General features: G+C 50.5%; 1 long non-coding RNA gene across 3 annotated transcripts in view; it reads left to right on the forward strand.

The window, feature by feature from the left end:
* LOC138844303 (uncharacterized) overlaps positions 1–14,565 on the forward strand; it is a 32,844-nt gene extending 18,279 nt beyond the window's left edge. For all 3 annotated transcript variants that reach the window (XR_011379899.2, XR_016215821.1, XR_016215822.1), the window contains 2 exons: positions 12,119–12,216; positions 12,388–14,565. This is a non-coding gene — a long non-coding RNA (uncharacterized LOC138844303). The remainder of the gene's footprint in view (positions 1–12,118; positions 12,217–12,387) is intronic.
* The last annotated feature ends 5,402 nt before the right edge of the window (positions 14,566–19,967 follow it).

The raw sequence follows: 19,967 nt of genomic DNA on the forward strand, positions 1-19,967 counted from the left end.
GCTAGGAAAACAATCCAGGCCTCCCACGTGGTTGGCAGGAACCCCATTACCTGAGCCGTCAATGCTGCCTCCCAGGGTCTGCTTTAGCAGGAAGCTGGAGCCAGGAAGCCAGAGCTGAAAAATGAACCCAGACACTCCAGTATGAGACAGGAGCGTCTAACCAGTAGGCTAATGCCCACTGCAGCTGCTACACTCTTAATATCGGGAGTGACCTTGGGTAGAACTCACTGGCAAAAAACTCAAAAGGGACAACCAGAGGTGTCTGAGCCCTGGGAGTCTGGTTGAGTCCTCCTGGTCCAGTGGTACCTCATCTGCCCTGCCTCTCCTGTCGACGGGCGTCTGCTGTCACAGCCTCCACCCTCACCTTCATCCTTGGAGTTTGTGTTTGGGCAAGACTTGTGTCCTGAGAGTTCTGCTGCTGAGACTGGCCCTGCCCAGGAACCCGGGAGCAAGGCTGAAGCTGGAGGCTTCCCTCCTGCAGTGCTGCCGCCATCCTGGGCCCCAGAGGAAACCAGTCACACACACACACACACACACACACACACCCGAGCTGCAGGTTCTCAGCACAAAACCACCAAGCTGCATCTGATCAGCTGTGCATCCCTCATAGCTGGGTCTGGAGGCTCCTGAGAGAGCCAAGCCCTATCAGATCTGAGTACAAAGTCCACTCCCTCCACGGGGTCTGGCTGCAGCCTCACTCAACACAGAAGCCGAGTGTCTGCACAAGCCACAGCCTAGGGGCTCCATCCCTCTCAGAGCAGCAGCCCAAGACCTTCCCGGGGCCCACAAAGCCATGTGGGTCCTGCTCTGACCTCCTAGCTTCTCTTCACACTGAACTTGCCGCTCCTTGTCACCCAGTTCTCTCTCGCTGGGGAACCCTCTCCTCCAGCCTCCCTGTGGCTCACTCCCTCGCCTCCTGCAGTTTGCACTCTGAGGTCACTGCGGCCCCACCTTGCTCCCGGAGGAGAGCCCACACTCTCTCACGGATGTAAAGGACAAGGCTGTGATGTTGCATGAGTCTCTGCTCACGTGACCGCCTTCGGAAGCCTTTGCTGACCCCTGGTGCAGAGGGCTCCCTTCTCCACACTCCCCACCTGTGCTACTTAGCATATTGCTGACATCACTTTTGGTGTCCACCAGCCCCATCAGGTGGGGCCTCTTAGGCTCTGCCCAGCTCTTCATGCTGGCACTAACAGTTGTCACCACCCATGACAGACCAGGGGGAGCAGACACGCTTGCCATCACCCTTGTCTTAGTTTGGCTTCCCCCAAAGCAGGGACTTGGCCTAGGGGGTTTATTTGCAAGGGGATCTGTGGAAGCATGGCGAGGACTTGGGGAGGAGGGAGACAGGGACGAGGAGAAAGCAGACAAGCGGTGCTGATGAGTGAGTTATGCTGTGAACAGCTGGGGCTCTGTCCTGCAGGAGGCACTCTGAGGAATCCTCTGCCTCCACGTTGTCCCACCAGGGGGAGGGGAACCCAAAGCCTTCATCGCTGACTCTCATCTTTTATGGGGAGGGGGTTGCAGTTCCTGGTGGCCTGCGCCGCTCACAGGGCACCAGAGGAACTGGGAACAGGAAGGACACTGCCAGCAGCTCTGGACCTGTCCACTGAGGCTCAAGAGGAGCACAGAGGTGGCCGAGGAGTGTGGGGGTGGGGGCCTCCACAGCCTGTGCCCTTCCCCACTCCGGGCTCCAGGACATCCCCACACCTTCTTCTGAGTCCAGATGGCTTCGACTGCTCCCCACAGTGCTCAGGCAGCACCCACTCCTCAGCGGGGCACTGCAAGTGGGGTGAGCTTGCTCTCAGCTGAACCCAGAGACTCCTGGATTCGACCTGGAACCCCCACTCTCCAGCGCTGGGGGACAGCTGGGATGGTGCTGTGTGTACTGAGATGTGCTGGTCACTTGTCAGAGATGACCCTGGTCCCCCACCCACAGGGCTGACCTTTGGGCAGCTGGGAGCCCTCTGGAAGGCTCTGTGGTCATGCAGTGCGTTCCTGCAGGAGTGTGCCAGAGCAGATGGTGGGGCTGCCCCAGGGGCACGGGCTGGGTTTACTAAAGAATAGCAACATCTGACCGCACAGACTCCGCTCCAAACACAGTCTGAGCCGAGGAATTCCGGCCAGATGGAGCTGGAAGGAGGCCTGTGGAACTGGAGCTGCCAGGGGTTTGGACGGATCCTGCTCAGGCCTGTGCTGCCTCCCCAGCACTGGGCCTAGAAGGGGGCCCCCAGAACGTGCCTTGGAGAGGAACTGCTGGCTCCCTGCTCCGGGGCAGCAGCCTGGGGCTGGAAGAACAATGATTGGAAATGGATATCCTCAAGGATCAATCACATTGATCGGGCAGCTGAAAGACCAGAGAGGAAGCAGGAAACAGAGAACCCTCTGTCTACGCTTCCGGGGGCCTGAGCAGGCAGCTGTCACCCTCCCAAAGCAGAGTAGATTCCCAGGCAATGAGAGCAGGAACCTGGGCCTCTTCCCCCTTCACCCCCCAACTCGGCCTCAGCTCCCCAGCACCCCCTTGATGCTCCAGGCTGAGGGGCTTTATGGTTTCAAGTGTCTTAGTTTGGGATCCCCAAAAAGCCAACCCTGAGACCAGGGTGTGGGTGTTTGGCAGGTGACCCAGGAGGCACCAGCAGAAAAGAGCAAGTGGCACAGTAGGTTAATTCTCTGCCTGTGGCACCGGCATCCCATATGGGCGCCGGTTCTAGTCCTGGCTGCTCCTCTTCCAGTCCAGCTCTCTACTATGGCCTGGGAAAGCAGTAGAAGATGGCCCAAGTGCCTGGACCCCTGCACTGGCGTGGGAGACCAGGAAGAAGCTCCTGGCTCCTGGCTTTGGATTGGCACAGCTCCGGCCATTGCGGCCATCTGGGAAGTGAACCAGGGGAGGGAAGACCTCTCTGTCTCTCCCTCTCACTGTCTGTAACTCTACCTCTCAAATAAATAAATAAAATCTTTAAAAAAAAAGAGCAAGCGAGGGGCCAGTGTTGTGGCGTAGCAGGCTAACCCACCACCTGCCACACTGGCATCCCATATGGGTGACAGTTCAAGACCTAGCTTCTCCACTTCTTATCCAGCTCCCTGCTAATGCACCTGGGTAAGCAACAGAACGTGGCCCAAAGTACTTGGGCCCTGCCACCCACATGGGAGATCTAGAAGAAGTTCCTGGCTCCTGACTTCAGCCTGGCCCAGCCCCAACCAATGCTGCCATTTGGGGAGTGAACCAGCAGATCGAAGATTTCTCTCTTCCTCTCTCCCACCCACCTCTCTCTTCCTTTCTCTCTGTAACTCTGCCTTTCAAATAAATAATGTCTTTAAAAAATAAAAAAGAAGGGCCAGCGCCGTGGCTCAAGTACTTGGGCCCTGCACCCCATGGGAGACCAGGAGAAGCACCTGGCTCCTGCCTTCAGATCAGCGCGGTGCGCCGGCCGCAGCGGCCATTGGAGGGTGAACCAACGGCAAAGGAAGACCTTTCTCTCTGTCTCTCTCTCTCACTGTTCACTCTGCCTGACAAATAAATAAATAAATAAAAATAAAAAAGATCAAGTGAGAGAGGGAGGGAAGAAAGCCAGCAAGTTAAGGGGTGGGGCACTGAGCAGAGTTAGCTTGGACACCTGGGCTCAGTCCCCTTGGAATGTCTGGGAGGAGGCATGAAACAGCCACAAATCACAGCCCCAGAGGAACAAGGGAGCAGGCCTTGAGTCTCTGCTTCCACCCCTCAGTGGCAGAAAGCTGCTCCAGGGGTTTAGCTTTCAGCCAGGTATTCCAGCTCCCACATGGGTGGCAAAGCACTTAAGCACTTGGGCCATCTTGGACTGCCTTCCCAGGCACATTAGCGGGAAGCTGGATCAGAAGTGGAGTAGCCAGGACTTGAACTGGTGCTGCACTAAAGAATGCCAGTGTGCATGCAGAGGCTTAACCTACTGTATCACAACACGAGATCCAATCTGGTATTTCTTAAAGTGTGGTCCCCTAACTACCCAGGATTCTTAGGAAGAAGGAAGATACCAGGGCCCTGGGCCAGCACCCCACTGAATCCCAACCCTTGGTCATGAACCTGGGAATCTGCATTTAAGAGACCATCCCGTGTGCTTCTGATACATGTGGCAGTTGCTAACCTAACCCCACCCGAGGTTTGCTGGAAGCTCCAGGCCGGGTGCTTGCCCCCACCTGACCACTTGTCGCTCTGGGCTTTGTTGCCACTGGCTGCTCACTCCCCCCGCCCCAACTCCCTCCAGGCTTTTTCTTTTATCCGGTGACTGGGTTGGCTGCCTCTTGGGTGTGGCCCCTGCCATCTGATCTCTCCTAGGATGTAGGGCTTGGACCTCCAACCAACAGTGAAGGAGAAGGGGTTCCCCACTTCTCCTATCATCCAGTTATAGCCACCACATCTGGTCAGATGTTCCTTAGGGTGGCCCTGACCCACTGGGCAGGAAACTCAGAGACCCGGGTCCTTCTGTTCCCAGGAGCAGTCACAACAAGGTGCTTTATGCACGGCATCCCAAGGCATCACTATAGGGGACGCAGTGACCAGGTCACAGAGGAGCACACAGGCCCCTTGTACATGGCCAGACAGCGCGACGCAGCCATGTATAAAGTCAGCAGTGGTCTCCCAGTGTGTGCTTACACAGAAGACATGACCCAAGTGAACCACCAGGTCATACCCAGTAATACACCATCTCCCAAAAACACACAAGCACACAATTGGTCACAGCCTGGACAGAAACAGTGACAGCCACACGTGGCCCCAGACATGTGGTCTTATGGCACAGCCACACACCACAGCAAGACAGTGTCACAAATGCATACATGCACACGTGGTCACAGTCCACGGCAGCTACAAACACCTACACTCTGGCAAAAAGAAGCCCACACGGAGAGGAGCCCCAGAGTCAGACCCGTCCTTGGTCAGACGTTAACACGTCCCCTGGTGAGCACACACAGCCTGTGGTGGAGACAGGCAGAAAAGCACAAACCCCAACTGGACAGATCCAGCCGTATCGACAGATCTGGGCAGACAGGGAGAGTGTGGGAAGGCTGGCTTTGTTTGAACAGATGTCTCCTGGAGAAGCCGGGCATCAGTTGGCTGCGCTGATGAGGTCATGGATTCCAGCAGCTCAGGAGCCAGGGGGATTCCTTGGTGGCCCCCAGAGCCAAGGCTGCTCCTTCACACTCCCCCGCCCTCACTGCCTCCCAGCTCCCCCCGCAGTGCTCAGCCCATTCCCGAGGAGAACGCCCTGTTTGAACAAGAAGGGCACAAGTCGAGTAAATATTTGTGTCTTCGGGGCTTGCTTGGCACTTGCTGCATTGGGGGTTTCCTTCGGGGACTGACACCAAGCCCATGCCAAACACATTCTGCTCTGCCTGGCCTGGGGATGGGGGCAGCCGGGGCTCAGGCTGGGGTCTGCTCTGGACCCCTCGGTCGGGCGGGATGGCCTTTCTCTTGATCTCCCCTCACTCACCCCTGCCTCCTGCTCCCTGCACAGCCAGACTTTCCTAATGGGAGCCGTCTACACCTGCTGCCTCACCCCTCATTCACTTCCAACCCTCTATAATCTGGCTACTACACACCACTCTCCCCAGATGCTTCCTTGGGGCCTTTCATGTCCTTTACAGAGTCCTTAACCACTTGGTGGCCTGTGCTGCTTCGGCCAAACTCTCTGCTCTCCCATCTGACTTCCAGCAAACACTGTCTCCTACCTCTTAGCTCTCCACTTCCTGGCTCCACCCAAAGCTCTTACATGTTGGTGCTCACTGGCTCTCAGTCACTCACCCTCTAAATACTCCCAGGAGAACTTGGCACACTCCCCCATCCCATGCTTCTACCACCCACCTGCATATGGTCAAGTGCAATTTGAAACACACCCTCTAGACTGCCTTAGTTCAAGTCTTTCTTTTAGCACTTTACAACTGTGTGGCCTTGGGGAAGCTACTTTGCTTTGTGTGCCACAGTTTTCTCATCTGTAAAATGGGGGCAATAGTAGCTTCTACCTCATATGATTTTTTTTTAATGGCTAAAAAATGTTACTATAGGAGCTGGCATCCTGGTGTAGCAGATTAAGCCACTGCCCACAGTGCCAGAATTCCATATGGGCACCGGTTTGAGTCCTGACTGCTCAATTTCTAATCCAGCTCTCTGCTAATGGCCCGAGAAAAGCAGCAGAAGATGAGGCACGTGGGGGCGATGTGGAGGTGGAGTTTCTTGTGTGAGGTCTTCTGGAAGATTCTTGTCTCCTCAAGGAGCTCAGCTCACACATATTCATCGTGGCACTTTCTCCTTCATCATGTAGGAGACTCAGGTGCATCATGGGAAAGTGTGCATACTGGATGGGCCTGGAAGGGGGTGGAGTTAAGGTACAGGACTAGAGACAGAAACTGGAATATTTTGCAGCTCATGTTTGCCTAACTTCCTGCCTAGCTCCCCCATATCAGGGGGGACAGCAAAGGCAAATGGGAGGGCAAATTTGCCACCCGAGGAGGCAGAGAAGACCCCCAGGCTGAGACCCAGCTCTGCTCTGAGCCCTGCCTGGTGGGCCTGGGTGATGGGAGGCAGATCTCAGCTCTCTCTTCCCCTGTACCTGTGGAACTTCACACCCCCTGGCAGATCTGACAGTCACACATTAGCAGCCCCAATTTATGGCTGAAGAAACTGAGTCCAGACAGTAAAGGGATTTGCCTCCCTAAATCACTCATCCCGCCGGGGCTGCCACTTCCTGAATTCCCACTTCCTGACTGTTGGCACGTAGTGGGCAAAGGAGTGTGCAGCAGTAGAAGGGGTAGAGCTGAGCCAGGGGCAGCAGAATTCACCCCAAAACTAGGGCCCACGAGTGGGGTCAACAGCTTTGCTCGCTGGGGCTTGGGCTGGGGAGACATAGGAAATGCTGGTTGCAGCCCCTTCATGCCCAATCTCTTGATCCCTATAGAGTCTGATCCTGGAGAGAGGTTGTTAATGTCCAGTCCAAGCCTGGATGTACCAACTAGAGGAAGCTCGGCCCACTCCATCCACTGCCTGAGATCTACATCTTTCGTCTTTTTTTTTTTTTTTTTTTTTGACAGGCAGAGTGGACAATGAGAGAGAGAGACAGAGAGAAAGGTCTTCCTTTGCCGTTGGTTCACCCTCCAATGGCCGCCGCGGCCAGCGTACTGCAGCTGGTGCACCGCACTGATCTGAAGGCAGGAGCCAGGTGCTTCTCCTGGTCTTCCATGGGGTGCAGGGCCCAAGCACTTGGCCCATCCTCCACTGCACTCCCGGGCCACAGCAGAGAGCTGGCCTGGAAGAGGGGCAACCAGGACAGAATCCAGTGCCCCGACCGGGACTAGAACCTGGGGTGCCGGCGCCGCAAGGCGGAGGACTAGCCTAGTGAGCCTGGTGCAGGCCTCCTGTGTCTTTATCATCCATTGACAACTGTGCTCTAGAGATAACAAGACTAAATCTAGAGATTGGGGCCAAAAGAATGGGTGCACAGTGGGGACCAGGGTCCCTTGTTACAGGAAGAGGATCTGAGTGAGGGCCTGCTGGGAGGAGGGGGTCCTGGTGAGGTGGAGGGTCAGATGCAGCCTTTAGCGCCTGCTGCTTTGCCCTAGAGGCTTTGTGCAGGCTTTTCCTAGCTACAGGGGTCGCTCATTGTTCCCTTATCTCTGGAGCCAGTGACTGCCTGTCCTGCAAGGCCAGAGCACACGGAGTTGTTATCACCCTGTGCCTGTCAACGGCCCGGCCCGGGCTGTGGTGCTGTTGATTTCTGATGAACAGCTCCTGAGCGCCAAAGGGAATCTGTTCTTGGTCTTATCTCTGGACTACACATCCTTCTTGGACTCTGTTCTCAGGGTCCCTGTGGGGCCATCACTGTGCCAATAGCAATTCCTGCCAGCTGTCTGTGCCCCAGGACTCACAAGTCAATGGCTGTGGGGAGGCTCGGTACCCAGAATGGCCTTTCCAGGGCACTGGGGCAGCTCTAAGCACCTGCACACATCAAGGCACAGAGCTTACTTCTGGGATTGTCCCCAGCTTCAAAACTCAATAGCTGATTACACAGCACAGCCAGGTGGGTGAGACCAAAGATCCTGCTGACCTGGACAAAGAAGAATCTGGGAGCAAACAGATATTCCACAACAATCCAGGGTGAAGAAGAGAGAGACAACTGCAAGGCAAAAATCTACTGTGCCGTGCCACGTGCTATGCCACAATTCATTTAACCGACCCAGCACCCTTGTAACAGGTGTTCTCACACTCCCATATGAAAAATGAGGAAACAGTATGAGAGAGGTTTAATAACCAACCTGAAGCCTCACTGTCGCCAGTGGCAATGCCTGTGGCCATAGTAGCAATAGAGCCCATGTTTTAAATGCCAGTGGTGAGCCGGATGAGTCTGGCTAAAAAGGACAAGGCTGGTCCTACCAATGGCGGCCGGTGGTGGGAGATTCTGCGCTCAGAACCCCTGCTCGACTGGAAGTGGTCACGATCCCTTCAGGATGAGCTCCCAGGACAAACCCCATGCTATGTGCACACCCAGCTCCCCACCTCATGTGTTCGAACGCCCTGTGGGCACTCAGAGCTTTCAGTGGATTCCAGCTCTGAGCAGTTCCAGAAGCCAATGAAGCAAGGCCTATGCAAGGAGCGACTTACAGCCAGTCCCATTTGCTTCCTTAGATGAGCCGGTGAGGCAGAAAATGTAGATAATAAAGAGAGTTAATGACAGGCCTCCCCAGCTGCCTGGGCTGGCCCCTGGGGAGCAGGAGTCAATGAGCTCTTGTCGCTGTGCGCCAGATTCCCGATTTCTTCATCCTCTCGCTCCGCTAGGGCCCTTTTCCTGCCTGGCTTGCTGCCTGGGACATGGATTGCCACAGTTCACACGGTGAAACGAGACCACACAGGGTCTGGGGTATCTCTGGGTCAGAGGTGAGAGGTGATGGGGGTCAGTTCTCTGGGCAAAGACAATTCCTCCAGGTCCCCCCAAAGGAACTTGCTCAGGAATTCCATGGAAAGAGACATCTACCCCAGAACTTATGGCTAAAAAATAGCATTACAAACATCACGGAGCAGTTAACAATGTGTCAGCACTAAACCATGTGCATTACACACAATGCCGTGTTTGGTCCTTGCAATAGCCTTTCTTTTTTTCCTTTTTTTTTTTTTTTTTTTTTTGACAGGCAGAGTGGACAGTGAGAGAGAGAGACAGAGAGAAAGGTCTTCCTTTTGCCATTGGTTCACCCTCCAATGGCCGCCGCGGCTGGCATGCTATGCGTGATCACACACCGCGCTGATCCGAAGCCAGGAGCCAGGTACTTACCCTGGTCTCCCATGGGGTGCAGGGCCCGAGCACTTGGGCCATCCTCCACTGCACTTCCCTGGCCACAGCAGAGAGCTGGCCTGGAAGAGGGGCAACCGGGACAGAATCCGGCGCCCCGACCGGGACTAGAACCCGGTGTGCCGGCGCCGCAAGGCGGAGGATTAGCCTAGTGAGCCGCGGCGCCGGCTCTTTTTTTCCTTTTAAACGTTTATTTTATTTTATTTTTTGCAAGACAGAGTTAGAGAGAGAGAGGCAGAGGCAGAGAGAGAGAGAGGTCCTCCACATGCTGGTTCACTCCCAAAATGACTGCAATGGCCGGAGCTGAGCTGATCCGAAGTCAGGACCCAGGAGCTTCTTCTGGGTCTCCCACATGAGTGTAGGGGCCCAAGGACCTGGGCCATCTTCCACTGCTTTCCCATGCCACAGCAGAGAGCCGGATTGGAAGTGGAGCAGCCGGGACTTGAACCAGAGCCCATATGGGATACTGCACCCCAGCACCAGCCCCTGTAGTAGCCTTCCAATGATGATATCCTAATTCCCACTTTAGGGGAATTAGGAGAGACTGAACTCACAAAAGCGATGTTATTTTCCTAAAGTCACGAAATTTTATTTGGTAGATTTGAGATTCAAATTCAAGCCAATAAAACTCCAAAGTCAGGCAGGATTACTTTCCGCCTTACATTTTATCACATAAAACAATCAGTCAGTTTCAGCCACTTAACTCATAAATTAGCCAATCTGGCAAAGGAAGTAGTTGTGAAGCCAAGTGTCTGTTACTTCCTTTGTTGGGGCCATTGTGCCGTTATCAGTGAAAAAAAAATTTTTTTTACAGGCAGAGTTAGACAGTGAGAAAGGTCTTCCTTCTGTTGGTTCATACGCCTCTTGGCCACTACGGCTGGCGCTGCGCCAATCTGAAGCCAGGAGCCAGGTGCTTCCTCCTGGTCTCCCATGCGGGTACAGGGCCCAAGCACTTGGGCCATCCTCCACTGCACTCCCGGGCCACAGCAGAGAGCTGGACTGGAAGAGGAGCAACTGGGACAGAACCGGTGCCCAAAGCGGGACTAGAACCTGGAGTGCCAGTGCTGCAGGTGGAGGATTAGCCTAGTGAGCCGCAGCACTGGCCAGGTTGTGAGTTTTCTTGATGGTAGCTGAATCTCATGGCTGGCAGTCTTGTGATTGTAGCCAACGAGGCTTTTCAAATCTTTTTATTTGAGCCGGGGTCCATTCACAAAAGTGCAATGTTTTTAAGAGATTTTACTGCGACCGGGATTCGGTATCCCTTCCCCTAAATAGTCCATAACAGATGCATAGCATGTGGAATGGATTTCACCTTTTTCTGTTTTATTTTTTTAAAAAATATTTATTTTCATATAGTTTAGAGAGAGAGAGAGGATCTCCCATCTGCTGGTTTACTCCCCAAATGTCTGCAATAGCCAGGGCTAGGCCAAACTCAAGGCAGAAGCCAAGAACCCAATCCAGGTCCCTCACTTGGGTGGCAGGGGCCCAAGCATTGGAGCCATTTTCTACTGCCTCCCAGTAAGCATTGGAAGGAAGTTGGATTGGAAGTGGAGTAGCCAGGACTCAGTCCCAAGCATTCCAATAGAAGAAGCAGGCATCCCAAGGTGGCTTAACTCACTGCACAACATCTATGCTTCCAGATTTTAAAATTTTTAACTGTTACAGATTATCAAGTTTTTCAAAATGAGATTTAAAGATCTGATAGGATCTTTCCCTTTTGGCCATTAAAATTGTTCACCTTTTCCTTTTTCTCCAATTGTTTCAATTTTAAAATCATCTTTCCTTCTGAGATTTGATAAATAGTTAAGTCTACATTTTCTGGCTTTTTTCTGCATAAAATATTCTCTATATTATTTACTTTTAAAAAAAATTTTTTTTAAGCTTCATTTATTTATTTGAGAGGCAGAGAGAGAGAGAGAAAGAGAGAGAGAGAGGGAGGGAGAGGGAGCGGTCTTCTATCTTCTGGTTCACTTCCCAGATGGCCGCAGCAGCCAGAGCTGTGCCAATCCAAAGCCAGGAGCCAGGAGCTTCTTCCAGGTCTCCCACGTGGGTGCAGGGGCCCAAAGACTTTGGCCATCTTCCACTGCTTTCTCAGGCCACAGCAGAGAGCTGGATCAGAAGAGGGGCAGCTGGAACTCGAACCAGCGCCCGTACGGGATGCCGGCACCGCAGATAGTGGCTTTACCCTCTACACCACAGCACCGGTCCCCATATTATTTACTTTTAAGTATTTTACTCATCTGGAATATAGCTGATTAGTAAGTGCTACTAGCACATGTTCTGTCACACATTTGTAGTGGGTTGCCAACAAGTGTTACTTCCCTCCACTTTCATCCATCCCAGAGACATTCTCCCAATCTATGTTTAAGGGACTATAACTCTGGGAAGAAGGTGGTTTTTAAAAATATTTTATTATTTTGAAAGGTAGAATTACAGAGAGGGAGAGACAGAGAGGTCTTCACTCCTTTGGTTCACTCCCCAAATGGCCAGTCCAAAGCCAGGAACCAGGAGCTTCTTCTGGGTCTCCTATGTGGGTGTAGGGGCCCAAACAGTTGGGCCATCCTCTGCTGCTTTCCCAGGAACATTAGCAGGAAGCCGGATCTGAAGTGGAGCATCCAGGACTTGAAGTGGCATCCATATGGGATGCCAGTGCTGCAGATGGTAGCTTAACCCACTGTGCTATAGCACCAGCCTCAGAAGATGATATTTCTAACAAAACTATACAACAGGCAGACTCTTTAGGTCAGATGTTCAGCTAGAAGTCAGGTGACCTTTGATCAACATGTTTATAGAGACATTGTTTGTTTCCCCAGGGCCTGGATCAATGACTCCAAAAAGCCAGTTTTGAAACTGATGCTCCCATGATAATGTTTTCTGTGATTCTCAGCGAAATGAGAAAAAAAGCAAAGAAGTAAGTTTTTATAAAGTCAATTTAAATTAATTGTTCCTTTTTATGAGATTATAGATTTCCTTCTCTTTAAGGTTTTTATATATACTTTAAATATTTTGATGAATTTATTACATTATTCTGGGTGATAGATTTTATTCTTTCTTAATTAACTTTCATTTTTATTTGAAACAGAGAGAAAGATGCCTTTCGTTTGCTGGTTCACTCCCCAAATGCCTGCAACAGCCAGGACTGAGCCAGATCAAAGCCAGGAGCCTGGAACTCAATCCAGGTCTCCCATCTAGGTGGCAGGAACGGAACCCACGTACTTAAGCCATCATTGGCTGCCTCCCATGGTGCACATTAGCAGGAAGCTGGATCAGAAGTGGAGTAGCCAAGATTCAAACCAGGCAGTGTGATATGAAATGTGGACACTCCAAGTGGGGACTTAAACTCTGAACACCCAGTCCCCAAGGTCTTAAAATGTCCTTTGCTTTTATTAAGACATGGAGAAAACAGGTAACAATTATTTTGCTTAAATGCCTTTACTTAACATTGTCTTTGATGGCTTCAAATTTACTGGTTCACAAAATCCTGCAGTCTGACAACAAAATAACTCTGAAGTCCAGTGCAAAAATTACAACAGGAGCCAGTGATTCTGTGACGCGTTTCAGAGCACCATGTGCTATCCACAGCAGACAGTCACTAAGTTTTGTGAACTGAATAAATGAACGATACTGTAACACAACACCTGGCAGTGTGTTTGTCATTGGTCAGAAAGAAACACAAAAAGAGGCCAAACCTGATTGACCCCAGCACTGAGATCGGGCATTTCCCTCTGGCCGTCGTGGATCCATTCAAGAGCTCCTCTCCCTCAGCCGTCAGCACCTTGGACAACTCCACTGCAATTACCCAGGTCTCAGTGGAAACCTAACTAAACACAGAGGCATTTTTACATTATCTTTTCTCCACTTCATTATTTAAACAAGCGCCTCCTGTTCACACACAGGCTTTCCTCTTTGCGCTCTTAAACCTCCCTCTCAGATTGTTCGCCCTGCAGTCTGCAATTCCCTAGCAAAATGACTAGCCCCAATCCAAGCTTCAGAAATGCCAATTTTAATTAAAAGTGCAATTTTCAAATCCACCCAAAGCTCAGATAGGATATGGCACACTTGCTGCCCTGTGATCTCTCTGGCTGCTTTGTTGATTAAAATGGGTGCCACTGTAAGTGCTTTGTCAAATCTTCACAAAAAGCAGAAGAAATTGACATTTACACCTTCATACTGGCAAGGAAGTGATACATTACATTCACCTCTGTTGCCACAGAAGCTGGGTTGTGGCTTAGGAAGGCAGCATCAAAGGGCTCCGTGATAGCTCTGTCTCAATGCTTCAGCCTTGCACACACTTGCTGTGGTTGGGGGCCCTGGTGGGGGTGGTGGGATCACTCTGCCATTTCCCCATTGGCTTTCCCACCCCCGCCTGTTTAGTGCTCTCTGTGCCTGTGCATGAACTTTGAGCTTCCAGGAGAATAGTTCTCGACTTTTAGTGACTACAAGGAAAGCCTTAAAACAAACAAACTCTCCTAAAAGGCAAATTCCTTGGCCCGACTTCTAGTGATTCTAGCTCAGTAGGTTTGGGATGTGGTTGCAGAACTGGAACTTCGGTGAAGCACCAGCTGATTCTAATGAAGGAAGTCTTCAGCTCATACTCGGGGCATTGGTTCTAGCAATTCCCAGAGAATGGACCACAAAAGTCTGAGCCATGGAATGGGGCACAATAAAGCTTCATGCTGGGACTCTAGAAGCATGATCCTGTCCTGTGCTGACACCGGCCATGGTGTTCTTGGGCCACTTACTCTTCCTCTACGAAACCTTCCCTATCTTGATAAATGTAGTATCGTGCAATGGACAACAGTTTAATGTTCTTAACATGCAAAGACAGTCTGCTAACCAATAATAAAAAGAGAAACTACCTGATACAAAGATAGAGTCGAGTGGTATGAAAAAGCACTTCATGGGGAAGGAAATGCAATGGACAAACATTTGAGAAGATGATGAACCTTAATATAAGTGCAAGTTAAAATAATAATATGTAGGGCAGGCATTTGGCCTAGCCTGTAAGACATGGATTAGGATACCCATGTCCCACATCATGGAGTGCCTGGGTTCAATATTCACTTTCAGCTCCTGACTCCAGTCTCCTCCTAATGCAGATCCTGGGAGGCAGCTGTGTTAGCTCAAGTAATTGGGCTGCTGCCACTCACATGGGACACCTGGGCTGAGTTCCTGTTCCAACTTCTGCCCAGCCCAGCTCTGTTACGGACATTTGGGTGAGTGAACCAGCAGATGGGAGTTCTCTCTCTCTAGCGTTGTCTCTTTGCCTCTCAAATAAGTAATTAAAAATAAAATACTGTGATTTTGAGGTATTGTTTGTTTTTCATTTCTGCTTTTTTCCTTTTTGCTCACTTGCTCATCATTGTGGGGTAGGAGAATCTTGTGAATTGATGATAGCCCATGTGGAGAGGTTACAGAGACATGAGAACTCCCTGTGTCCCTGGAGAAAGTGTGAATGACAGCAACATTTTGAGAGAATAACCTGTCAGGATTTATTAAAGTTAAAAGTGGACTCTTTCACTCAGCAATGTAGCTTTGGGAATCTATCCTACAGAAAGAAATGCAACAGGACACGTGAACATAACCAATGGATGTTTATTGAACACTAGTTATAGCAGCAAAAATTGGACATCACTTAAAAGTCTATAAACAAGAAACTAGTTGAATAAATTCTGCCATATCCAAACTGACAAATATTCCACGGCTATGGAGGACAATCTATTATATCTGGAAGGGTTGATCTTGAATGATGTCCACGGTACATTATAATAGGAAAATGTCAAATCACAGAGTAATGAGTACAATATGATATTGTTTTGAAAAAGGAGAAAGCTCCAGACTGCATTTGCATATATATGTATTAGCTTGGCATGATGTGTGGGAGAAAACACCCCAGACTGTTAATATGGTTCTCTCAGGAGATGAGATTATAAGGGGAACGGGAAACATAATGTAAAAACCAAACACTTCCACACTGCATGACTTGTTTCAAAACAACCATCACCCTTCCAAGTGCACAGTTATAACAACACTGACTCGAGACTTAATCAACAGCCAAAGGGTATTAAGGCCTGGATTCAAATCATCACTTAGATTCCTTCTAGCTCCAACCACCTGTGGACACCCATCTCTTTGCCCAACCCTACATCAAGGCCAACTTATGTCAAATACTCAGACACTCAGAACCAGGCCTGATTCCCATAGTGGTGTCCGTTCCAGCATGCCCACAGCAGAGTCCATGTGAGAGGGACACAGGACCCTGAAGTCAGATTCTGCAACCAGATTGTACCCCCAGATCCTAACTCACTTTGGGGACTTGCAGGTAAAAAGACAAAGCAGGGCCCAGTTCCTCCTGATGTCCTCCCAAAGCATCACCTGGCTCCGTTCTAACTCCAGGAAACTCACAGCCAGGCCCACCTGGGCTCCTGTGGGGACCAAGCCACACCATCTTGTGGAGATAATTTAAATAGAGTCCAGACGACTTCAGGTACTAGACAGCCCTTGGTAGTGTCATTGTAAGGGTCACCTGTTGAATATGCCATGCATGTGCACACACACACACACACACACACACACGCAGGATGCTGCTCAGAAGTTTCCCCGAGAGCCACCCCCAGCCATGCTGTGCGTGTGCCAGGTGTCCATGATCATGTCCAGAGTGGAGATCCAGAACTGGGGCCAGAGTGATGCTTTCTTTTTAACCCTTCTAAACACAAAAAGCATGAACTATACCACAAATCTGTAAAAATCACAGTATGTAAACTGGTTCATTTAATAATTTTAAAGCAAATGCCTATGGAACTACCACATGAATCCAGAAACAGAACATGAAACTCCCCACACGACTCTTCCCAATCATACCCTTTTGCTCCTCCTAAAACAGTACAGTATTCCGCCTTCTATGGTCAACCATTCCCTTGCTTTTTTTAAATAGCTTTACCACCTTTGTATGCATCCCCAAATAACATTTTAATCTCACCTTCTTATATTTAACATAAATAGAATCATGTTGTATGCATCTTTTTTTTTTTTTTTTTTTTTTTTTGACAAGCCGAGTGAGAGAGAGAGAGACAGAGAAAAGGTCTTCCTTTGCTGTTGGTTCACCCTCCAATGGTCGCCATGGCCGGCGCACTGCGGCCGGCGCACAGCGCCTATCCGAAGGCAGGAGCCAGGTACTTATCCTGGTCTCTCATGGGGTGCAGGGCCCAAGGACTTGGGCCATCCTCCGCTGCACTCCCAGGCCACAGCAGAGAGCTGGCCTGGAAGAGGGGCAACCGGGACAGAATCCGGAGCCCCGACCAGGACTAGAACCCAGTGTGCTGGCACCGCAAGGCAGAGGATTAGCCTGTTGAGCCACGGCGCTGCCAGAGAGAGTCTTTTATCCTTTGGTTCACTCCCCAGATGGCTGCAACAGCCAGAGCTTCGCCAATCCAAAGCCAGGAGCCAGGAGCTTCTTCTGGGTCTCCCATGTGGATGCAGGGGTCCAAGCACTTGGGCCACCTTCCACTGCTTTCCCAGGCCAAAACAGAGAGCTGGATTGGAAATGGAGCAATTGGGTCTCGAACTGATACCCTTATGGGATGCCAGCACTGCATTTGGCAGTTTTACCTGCTATGCCACAGTGCCAGCCCCCACAATTAAGCATTCTACCTTTGATAGGTATTTGGATTGTTTCCAGTTATTGGCTGTTACATACCACACAGCTGTGATCATTGTGTTTACGTATCCCAATGTAAAAGAAGTGTTTCTGGAAAGAAGTGAAATTGCAGAGTTAGAGGGCTTGCGTATCACCATCTTTGCTAGAAAATGTCCAATGGTTTCCCAGAATGTCTACACCAATTTACATTCCCACCAGCACCGAGAGTTCTCAGTACCCTATCACATCACCAGCATTTTGTAGATACTCTTTCTCTTCCTGGAATCTTTGAACATGTCGGCCCCTCTTCCCAGAGCACTCCCTTTGCCTCTCTTCTTATTTAGTTTGCCGGCTACAGTGCCAGCCCCCACAATTAAGCATTCTACCTTTGATAGGTATTTGGATTGTTTCCAGTTATTGGCTGTTACATACCACACAGCTGTGATCATTGTGTTTACGTATCCCAATGTAAAAGAAGTGTTTCTGGAAAGAAGTGAAATTGCAGAGTTAGAGGGCTTGCGTATCACCATCTTTGCTAGAAAATGTCCAATGGTTTCCCAGAATGTCTACACCAATTTACATTCCCACCAGCACCGAGAGTTCTCAGTACCCTATCACATCACCAGCATTTTGTAGATACTCTTTCTCTTCCTGGAATCTTTGAACATGTCGGCCCCTCTTCCCAGAGCACTCCCTTTGCCTCTCTTCTTATTTAGTTTGCCGGCTACAGTCATCATCAAGGACTCTTCCTCTTGGAAGTCTCCCCTGAGTCCCACCGCTCCCTACATTGTCTCCTACATAGTAGGTATCACGCCCGTATGGTTTCTGCCTGTCTCACCCCTACCAGGTTGGGCGATGATCCCCAAATGAAAAGGGGTGCATCTCGATTGAGTGCAGTGCACATAGCAGATGCTCAATCCGGATCTAATGAATAAACAGGTACAAATCCATTTTTTCTCCTCAACCCATGGCTCTTCTGAACCGTTGGGAAGCCAGGTAAGATTTAAAGCTTCTCAGAGAATTGTTGCCAAAACAACAAATAATAACTCCCAGGAAATTAATTGTCAGATCTGGCTCTTTCATTAGTAGCTCATCAAAGGACTGTGAATCCCCAGGAGAACTCTTAAAAATAAGTAACGGATCAGCATGGAAGGAAGGGCATCCTCTTCCTAGAACCCCACCACCAACACACAAACAGACACACCTCCTGCGAGTTGCAGGGCCTGGCCATTTAACACAGTTATTACCAACTTCCACTTAGTGAATTATGAGCAAGAGCCTCAAGAGAGCTTTCAAAGATTTTCAAATGGATGTTTAAAAGCCTGTGGTTGCTCAGACAGGCTCAGCTAATGGCATTTATTACTTGGAGGATAGGGTATTTACATAAAGCTGGATTTTTATTAACATGGTCAGAAGGTTCCTGGGAGGGAGGGGTGAAGGGAGAAGATGCCACTGATCTGCTTCAGTCCAGTTTCCGCAGATGTTGTCACACCCTCTTTTCCCACTACAGAGCTTGTTCTCTTGGGTGTCAGCGTAACAGCCAAGTCCCCAGCGTGGGGGTTGAGTAGGATGTCCTTGAGGCAGGAGGGGCCAGGTGCAGAGAATGCCACAGGTTCCCCAGAACGGAAGACTCGGAACCTTGGACAACTCAAGTGTCTGCCACTGACCTGCCGGTAGGTATGAACTCAGCTGGTTCTCACTCCAACTACAGTCCTTCCATTGATGAATACAGGAGATAATCTCGCGCCTGGCTTTGCCAGTGGTGCTGGGGGATCCTGTGTGCTCCTCTGCGTGACAATGGAAAAGAAAGTGAACTGAAGACAGTTGCTACTGAGCTCAGCAGGATTGTGTTAGTTGTTTGCTGTGTAACAAACCATTTCTAAAACGTAGAGGCGTAAAACAATAATGATGTATTATTTTCCATGGGTCTTTAGATGGATTGGGCAATTCTACTGATCTTGCCTGGGTAATGCATGCAACTGCAGTCAGTTGATGGCTCAGGTGAGTATGGACTTAGGAGAGACGATACAAAGGATGAGTCTGGGATATGCAAATGTGTTCTCCAAGGTGGACAACACTGGTGACATTTTAGGAGGAGGAAGCACCATGGGGGCTGCCTAGGGTCCTGGGGATTGGCATGTGCTGAAGCAACAGAATCAGAGAGTTGGAGGACAATGATTCCAGACCATCCTGGGAAGGTGAGTAAGGCGTTGGTTACCACATAGGGCGCTCGGGATTGTCCTGTATGCGTTGAGGAACCTGGAGTGATAAGTATTATTTAAATGAACCCTGCTGATGAGCTGATGGCCTTGAGCTGGACCCAAGTCCTTGAGAGCCCTTCCACATGTGAAATAATTCTCTGCACACCAGGGCGCCCCTCCCCAGAGGTTGGGCAGCCACCGCCTGACGCAGATAATGGCAGAGCTCCTTTCCTGGGTTCTCTAAGGAAGATTCAGACCCTTCCTACAGCAGGCTTCTCAGTGGCTGCCTTAACCCACTTTCTACGGCCACAGCAGAACACCCAACATTGGGTTAATTTACAGTGAACAGAAAAGTATTGCTCAGAGTTGTGGAGACTGGGAAGTTCAAGAGCAAGGCTGCAGCATGAATAAGGGCTGCAACGTCCCTCGGAAGAAGGTGGAAGGATCAGAGGGGGCCAGGACTAGAGAGCAAGGTCGGGGCCAAGCTTGCTTTGATGCCAAACACACTCCCGTGATAAACCACTCCCGGGATGACACTGACCTGCTCATGAGGGCAGAGCCCCAGCTCCCAGCGACACTGCTCGCTGCTCGGAGGGGGAGGTTTTCAGCACAGCCACTGCCCGGGACCTTCCTCAGCAGCCCAAGTTCCAGCAGTGGTATGCAGATTGTCACGTGGACCCCTCCCCCTTAGGAGACGTTTTAAACGATGCCCTGGAAAACAATCGGTTAAAAGGGAAAAGGCCATTGAAATATGTCTTCCTTTATCAGCCTGATTTCTCCAACACAAACTGATCGACTCCCGCAGGCTTAATTCAAATGAAATGC

This window comes from Oryctolagus cuniculus, chromosome 11, assembly GCF_051225735.1.
Source record: "Oryctolagus cuniculus isolate XC-2025 breed Fujian yellow rabbit chromosome 11, ASM5122573v1, whole genome shotgun sequence".
NCBI lineage: Eukaryota > Metazoa > Chordata > Mammalia > Lagomorpha > Leporidae > Oryctolagus > Oryctolagus cuniculus.